This window comes from Fukomys damarensis, unplaced genomic scaffold, assembly GCF_012274545.1.
Source record: "Fukomys damarensis isolate Sample0158 unplaced genomic scaffold, DMR_v1.0_HiC HiC_scaffold_23, whole genome shotgun sequence".
Classification (NCBI taxonomy): domain Eukaryota; kingdom Metazoa; phylum Chordata; class Mammalia; order Rodentia; family Bathyergidae; genus Fukomys; species Fukomys damarensis.
In genome coordinates this window covers 9,799,505-9,807,878 of record NW_022900935.1, presented here as the reverse complement: position 1 = coordinate 9,807,878, position 8,374 = coordinate 9,799,505, and positions in this window count along the sequence as shown.

Genomic DNA, 8,374 nt, shown 5'->3' with positions numbered 1-8,374 from the left:
GCCTCCCCCCAGCGCGGCTGGTTCTCTGCGCCCCGCTCCTCTCGGCTCGCCCCACCCCTGCCCGGCTCCGTGTCCCCTGGCTCCCTGCCTGAGGTTCTGCGCTCTGCCAAGGGCCACACACCTGCTGATCAGGTCCCCCTCGGGGACTGTGATTCCGCGCCACCGGCTAGCTGTGCGGCTTTGGAGAAATTCTCTTCGTGGAACCTGTTTTCCTTATATGTGGAGTGGGAAGAGTGAAACTCACGAGGCCCTGAGCTTGCAAATAAAGACCCTTCATCCTAAGTGTACCCCGCGGACGCTGTTACCCCTCCCCTTTGCTCTCCTTGGGTGCCGCTGGTGCCTTTCACCTCTCAGCCATCTCTCCATCCTCTGGGGTGGATGAGGAATGGGGTTCTGAGGCTGAGGCAGGAGGGTTACCGTGAGTTCGAGGCCGGCCAGCCTGGTTACATAGTGGATTCAAGCCCAGCCTGAACTACACAGCAAGACCCTGGGGTGGGTGGGGAATGGGGTTCAGGCCAGAAACCCATTTAGGTTTAGTTTATGAGCTTGAGGTCCTCTGGAAAAACCAGACAAGCTCCATGGTGGTTAAGTATCGGCTTTGAAAGGGGACAGACTTAAGTCCCAGGAGCGGTTCTGCTGTTGTTGCCCGCCTGTGTACTTTCACTTAAATTTCTTTCCTGGTTTTTAATCAATAGGCGTTTGATATTATGTCATGGCCAAGATTGTGTTTATTTGTGATCAAAATAAGAGTTGGGGAATGTAAGGATCCCCGTGCTTGATGTACTTAATGAAGATAATTTCTCGGCATCATGACTTTTTAAAGAGAATCTAGGTTTTTTAATGCAGCCAGGAATTGAACCCATGGCCTCACGCATGCACCCTACCACTAAATTGTGTTGCATGAAATAACGATGTTAGGAGCCACAGCTTGAACAGCGCTCACCGCTACCATGGGATTACTGTGCTCGATTTGGGTCCTGGGAGAAGCGCAGGTTCAGAATGTTGCTGGGATGGGGCCCCGGGGAGGGTGAGAAGTGACACAGACAGGAGCCCATCTTTGTGCCGCCACCAGGGACAGCAGCAGGAGGTGGGGGGGCTCCAGGTGAGTCAAAGTCCTTAAAGGTTTCAAAAAAAAGGAACAATAAGACCTGGAAAGGGATAGCAAGGACGCAAGGGAGGGGAGGAGGCTGGCAGGCCAGCAGGGGGCAGCAGTGGTGGAGGCCCAGAGAAAGGCCTCAGGTAGCGGCTGTGATGGCAGGACAAGGGGGGGGGCTCAAGGCCGCTCAGGGGCCAGTAGTCTCTTAAATTCCGTATGGTCACAAGCCACCGAAACTGCTCTGTCACAGCTGCTAGACGTGGCTGAGGCTTGTGGTCAGGCTCTGTCCTCCTCTTGCTCGGCTTCCCAGAATCTTCCTTATATCTCCCCACACTCTGTTTCCTTAATGTTCCTTGACTGCACTAAACATGTTGCTGCCCCAGGGCCTTGACACTGACTGCTCCCCCTGCCTGTACTGCTTTTTCTTGAGACATCCACATGGCCAACTCCCTCAGTTTTTTCAGGTCATAGTTCTAATGTTGCCATCTCAGTGAGGCTTATCCTAACCACTCTGTCTGAAAGCCAGGCACCTGCCTCTCCCCTAACTCCCATCCCACACTGTCGGTCACCCTTTCCTTTATTCTTTCCTGTCTAGCACTTAACATCTTTTTGCCTGCTGCTTTTCTTACTTTTCTACTTTTCTGTTGTTTGCTCCTTTATTAGGGGCTTCTTTGTTCTGATTAAAGATTTGTGGGGAGCCAGACTACTGTGCCCAGAAGTATAGACTGCTTGGGTTTCAGTCCTGTCTTCCCCTACCTTGAGTAAATAGCTTAATCTCTGTGGGTCCCTCAACCTCGCAAGAGGGAATAATAATGGTACCTCCCAAGGTCTTCCAGCCACTGCCCCTGAGAGAGCCAGCAGACACAGATGTTAGAACCCCAAATCTTAAACCCCAACTCTTGAGAGGGAACTGGGTAGTTGCAGGCTGCATGAGGGGTTGTCAAGGCTCGGTGTTGTATATTTCCAAGATTGTAAATCATAGTCTATGCCCCAGAGCCCCCTAGTGTGGAGCAGTGCCCAGTCTGTGCAGCTGGAAAGCTGTGAGTGCAGTGGCCCTGGGTGCCCACTAGGGTGGGCCAGGCTTCCTGTGAGCTTTGGGGGCCACCCACACCCAGAGGGGACAAGCACAGCTGTGGAAACCTACCCTCAGGAACCAGGGGACAATTTCCAGAGAAGAAGGGTGTGGACTAATTACAAAAGTCTGTAGTTGTTGTCAGACTCCCAAGCGGTCTGTGAACCCGTAAAAAAGTTGGAACTTGGCGAGGAGACATTTGGTGAGCACATAAAAATATCCATGTAAAAAGAGCTTTATGAGATCAGTCCTCATGGCTAGGAAATTCTGAAAAAGTGGGCTTGGAGGTGGGGTGGGTGTCCCAGGCCATGAAATAATAGTGCAAATGGTAGTATTTATCAGAGACGTACTAATCTAAGCTCATTACATGTAATAACTCAGAGGAGCCTCTCGAAGATAGTTACTACTCTAATCCCCATTCTACAGATTAGGAAACTAAAACAGGGAGCTGGAGAGTGCTTGCCCAAGGGATAGAATGAGGACACGAATTCAGGCAGCCAGGGTCTGTACTGTCTCCCAACCCCAGCCAACCCCGAGAAGTCCAGGTTTGGCTTTGCCCACACTTCCTCATCACTGGGGTAGGGTGTCCAAGCTTCTCCAGCCACTGCCCCTGCAGGAGCCAGGAAAGGACCCCAGCACCCTTGGGTGCAGCCCACCCAGGCAAACTCTAGTGCAGGCTGTCCTGGGTGGTCTAAAGTCTTTACTTTTTTCTTCCCTCCTTCCTTTCCTTCCTGTGTGGGTGGTGGTGGTGGTGGTGGTACTGGTGAAGGAGCCAAATATCCGACCTCCTCAGCCCCTAAAGAAGTCTCTTCTTAAGCCTTGTAGAGACAAGCTCAATTTTCCAGGCTGTCTGTTTTCCTTAATAACTGGGGCAGCCTCAGTTTCCTCCCATAGATAGTGAATAACAATGCCTGTCTCTGGGAGAGTGTGCTTATAAGGTACACAATGCTGAAAGCATTCGGAAAACGGGGACTGCTCTTATGATTCATCTCTGACTGAAGAAAAGAAAAATTCACCAGTTTTCCTGACACCCGTGTTCTAGTTCTATAGGTCAGGAGTCTGAAACGGGTCTCACATTGGGCAGGCTGTGTTCCCTTGGGGGCTTTAGGGGAGACCCTATTTCCTTAGCTCATGATTCCTTCCTCCATCTTTCAATCCGGCAGTGTGGCATCTTCAGTTCCCTTCCTCACTGATAATGATCCTCCTGTATCTTTCCCATGTAAGGACTCTGATTACCAGGGGCCCTCCCAGATGATAAAGACCATCTCCCAAAGGGCTGGAGATTTAGCTCAGTGGTTCTACCACCTGCCTCGCAAGTGCAACGTCCCGAGTTTGATCCCAAGCACCAAAAAAATAAATAAGTAAATAAAGACAATGTCCCATGTCGAGATCAGCTGACTAAAAACTGAATTTCAGTTATAATCCTAATTTTCTGTTGCTATGAAAATACTATACTCACAAATTCTGGAGATCAGAGTAGTGCAGACATCTTTGGGGGAAAGGAACATTTTCTGCCTACCACAGTGGATAAGAAAATATCAGATACCTCAGAGGAGCTTAGAAAAAGGCATGAAGCTCTATCTCTGTAACTTTTTTTCTCCCTGTGTTTTGCCTTCCTAGTCAGTGCTCAGTAAAAACCTGTGAATTTGTTTTAGAGAAAACTACTGACTTGGAGCCAGAAAGAAAATGCTGTCAAAACGAGAACTAAACTAGCCAAGTTGGGTATGTCTGGGTCAAAAGAGTGTTAGTTGCCTTCACACTGGTGAGCATTTTCCTTCATACCTGTAACCACACAGTGCAATAACCATCCTGCGTATCATCGTTTATCCAATGATCACTTCCCTAGCACCTCCAAGGAGCCCGCCTAGCACCAGCTGCCAGGATCAGAGCTACAGAGAAGGGCCGCAGGTCCTAAAGCTGCTCAGACCACTGCAGGAGGATGCACGTAATACAAACAATGGGATCAGGCTCAGCCTTGGGACCTGAGTACACTTGCCACGAAGGGGTTGGAAGGATTGCTGGCTTGCTTTGGGGACACATTCCCTGGGGATTCCTCATGACTCTGGATACTACCTGCAGGTGTCCTTGCACGCTCATTCTTGGAGAACATCGTGTGCCTGCATGCATGCTCGCTCATGCACTAACATGTGTGTGTGTGCGCACACACACACACACCCCATGCTTCCCTTGCACCTCCAGAAACCAAATTTCTTCTCATGACCTATATTCAAGGACCCACCAGCCATACCCATATGGGCAAAGGGTCATATCTTTGTTTCCCCAGCACCTAGTACGGTTCCACAAAGGAAATATCTAACGTTATAGCGGAGCTCCCATAGTGCCAGTGAGGAGTGGGACCACGTGGTGGTCAAGAGCGTGGAGCTTGGAGTTGAGACGACCATATTCTCTAGCTGGATTTCCATCAGCAGATCTAGACTAGGTTGAGCTCCATGGAGAGCCTCCTTACCTTTGTCCTGGTCCTGTCTACCACTTCCTAGCTGCAGGACTTCAGAAAAATAAACTAACCTCTCTGAGCTTCTCTGCGGGTAATAATGCCTGTTCTGCAAGGTTTTTAAAAGGATTAAATAGAATAAAACTTGGTCTTAGGTGAGCTCTCCATAAAAGGTAACGTTTTCCAATTTCTACGTGTGCAGAGTGGCCACCGGAGGGCAGTGGTGCCCAAGATGAGAGAATAATCTGCCTCAAAGTGCCCAGGCAGCGGCATCCAGGCAAACCACCTTCCCCAGATCAGTGCTCCTGTTGACTAGGAAGGGCGTGTGGGCTGACAGATGTGCTGGGCATCTCTCTGGTCACTGCTGTGGTCCCAGAGGCCTGACAAAAGCCCAGAACCAGTGAATCGGGATACACTGAGATGCTGTAGTCTGTGTATCGTAACTGTGCGCACCCAACCTTTTCCAGCAGGGCCCCTTCTCCCTGCTGTGCACTTTTTCCCCTTTTTCCTTTGGCAAAAGTCTCCCTCAGGTCCAGTCCACGACACGACCTCCCCAAGTCCCTCCTTCCCTAGGCGGGGTCCATCTGGACTCCCGATGAACCCTCCACTTCCTTGACAGTAGCACCAGCCCTTCATTAAATGACTTAATTACATGAGGTTGGATGAGAGAGTAAGACTAGGGAGTCTTGGGAACCCACAGCCTGGGCTCTGTCCCTTACTGTGGGACCCTGTGCACATCCCCTGACCTCTGTTTGCTCATGGTGAACAAGGGGCTAACAATATCCACAGAAACTCACTTGGTAAAGGTTTCCTGGAAGCAGAAGGACTTTACGCATGTGAGCTCCTGGTGTGCTGAAGAAATAAGTGAGCAAAAGCCTATCAGGTGCACACCTGTGATCCCAGCTACTCAGGAAGCTGAGACAGGAGGATTGCAGGTTGGAGGAGAGACTGAGCAACTTTGCAAGACCCTGTCTCAAAATAAAATAAAAAAGGCTGGGGCTGCAGTGGTAGAACACTTACTTAACATACAGAAGGCCCTGGGGTCCATTCCCAGTATAGTGTTACCTCAGTTGTCCAACTCAGTTCTAAATTTGTGTTTAAACACCAACAATTTCAAGAAAACTGAACATATTTTCCCTGTAAGAAATAAGGGAAAAACCAAGTAATCGGTTCTGAGACTCCCAAAATTATACACGCACTGTATGTTGTCCGGGTAAAAGCGATGCTTAGACTGAAGCATCCACCCTGTGTCTGAGGTGAGACTTGAGAGGATTGAATTCAGGACGTTTGCACTTGCCAGGCAGGTACAGTACCCTTGAGCTACATCCTGGGCCTCCAGTGCAGGCTTTTCCAAGTCAGATTTTTTATTAGACTATGGAGCAAAGTTAAGAACTCTGAGCAGATGTTTTTGTTTTTGTTTTCAAACTTTGATATTTGAGTAGTGGAAAGTTTGAGTTCGGAGCTGTTCGACAACCAAGGTACCACTGTATTACAAAAACAAACAAGCCGGGTGTGAGGGCGCACGCCTGTGATCCCAGCACTCGGGAGGCTGAGGCAGGAATTGCTGTGATAGGTACCACTGTATTACAAAAACAAACAAGCCGGGTGTGAGGGCGCACGCCTGTGATCCCAGCACTCGGGAGGCTGAGGCAGGAGGATTGCTGTGAGTTCGAGACCAGCCTGGGCCACATAGTGAGTTCCAGGTCAGTCTCAACTACATAGTGAGGCTCTGTCTCAAAAAAACAAAACCAAACAAACAAACAAACACCCCATTGTGCTGTGAGCTCCTCAGGAGTAGAAGCCATTTTCTATCTTTTTTACACCATGTCACATCTGTGTCTGGCATCGTGGTCCTCAGGGTGGAGTCTCCTAACCAGCATCCTCAGCTGTGACCTTGGGAGTTGTTAGCAGTGCACATTTTCAGGTGCCAGCCCTGACTGCCTGATCCAGGAACTCTGGGGCTGGGACTCTGTGGTAGAGCACTTTTCCCTCCCCTTTGTGAGGCCCTGGGTTCATTCCCAGCACTGCAAAACCAATAAGCTAACAAACCCTTATGGTTCTAAGTATCTTTTAAAAAACAAAAACAAAAAAACCGAAAAGCTCCTATTTGTTTTTTGATGCTATGTATCAAACCCTGGTCCTCATGCATGTCAGGTAGGTTCCACACCCCAGCTCCCCAAGTATCTTCAGCTTTCCAGATTTCAGTCTTATTACCTATTCTCTCTCCCAGAATCAATGCCAGGGTCAAGAGGCAAACTAAATATCTGAATATACTAACAAAACAGTGTCATCGCACTGTGAGCCCTGTTAGAAATTCTCTTTTAGGTAATAGACACTTCTCAGATGAAGTAGAAATGGCAAATAAATATATGAAAAAATATTCAACATCACTGGTCGCAAATTAAAACAATTCTGAGATTCCACCTCACTCCAGAAAGAAGGGCTGCTATCAAGGAATCAACCAATAACAAATGCTGGAGGGGCTGTGGTGAAAAAGGAACCCTGCTCCACTGCTGGTGGGAGTGCAGACTGGTGCAACCACTGTGGGAATCAGCGTGAAGATTCCTCAAAGAACTAAACCAGAGATTTCATTTGACCCAACTATTCCCCTTCTTGGTGTCTTCTTGAAAGAAGCAAAAGCATCATACCACAGTGATATATGCACACCGATGTTTATAGCAACGCAATTTATAATAGCTAAATCTTGGAAATAGCCTAAATGCCCATCAGCTGATGAACAAAAAAGATGTAGGTTTTAAAAGTATATATACATGGAGTACTAGTCTGTCATAAAGAAGGGTGAGCTTGAGACATTTCTAGCTCAGAAATGGACCTTGAGATCATACGCCTAAGTGAAATATAACAGACATATGTCTGGTGTGAGAAACCAAAAGTGGAAAGGACTAAAATGTATAATTGATATTGGGAAATGGGAAGAAAATGTTTGAATGGGAAAGGGAACAGGGAGGGGGAGGGAGAAAGGAAGGAAGGGACAAGAAAGTGAAAGAGGGAAAGGAAAACATTTTTAACAAAGCTTTCATACATGGGAGGGGGGTCACAGGGAAGGGGGGATGGGAAAAACAGAAGAGGCAGGCTATATCACGTACAGGTGCAAACTCCCCATGACGAGCGTTATTATGTATTTTGAATATGTACCAATACGTTTTGCTTCGAATTTTAAAAAAAGACAGAAATTCTCATTTAAAGCCCAGAGAGGTTGGGTCTTCTTCCGCAGCTGTAACCCCAAGGTTCTGGCCCCCCTCAGGGTTCTGCTGCAGACATCCAAGGGTGGCCAGTGTGTGTGTGTGTGTGTGTGTGTGTGTGTGTGTGTGCACGTGGGTGGTACTGAGGCTCAAACCCAAGGACACTTTACCACTGAGCTACACCCCCAGCCCTTTTTACTTAAGAGACAGCGCCTCACTGAACAGCCCGGACTGACCTCGAAGTTGTTGCTGTTGTTATTTTGTGGTTCTGCTCACACGCAAAGTAAACACTCCACCAGGGATCTGTATCTCAGGCTTGAAGTAATTCCTTAAGGCAGGTCCACACCTCTGGCAAGGAAGGAGCGGTAGTTATGACCCCACCCTGGCAGACTACTTGATCAATAAATGACTGATAAAGATCCCTTGTCCAAGAGAGGGAGCTGGTTAGCGTCATAGGGTTTGGGCAGATGACGGGGGTGGGAGGTGGGGTGGGGTTCTTCTCCTCCTCTTTTGTGCAGGAGGCGGGCTCTAGGGATTGGCCCAGGGCCTCG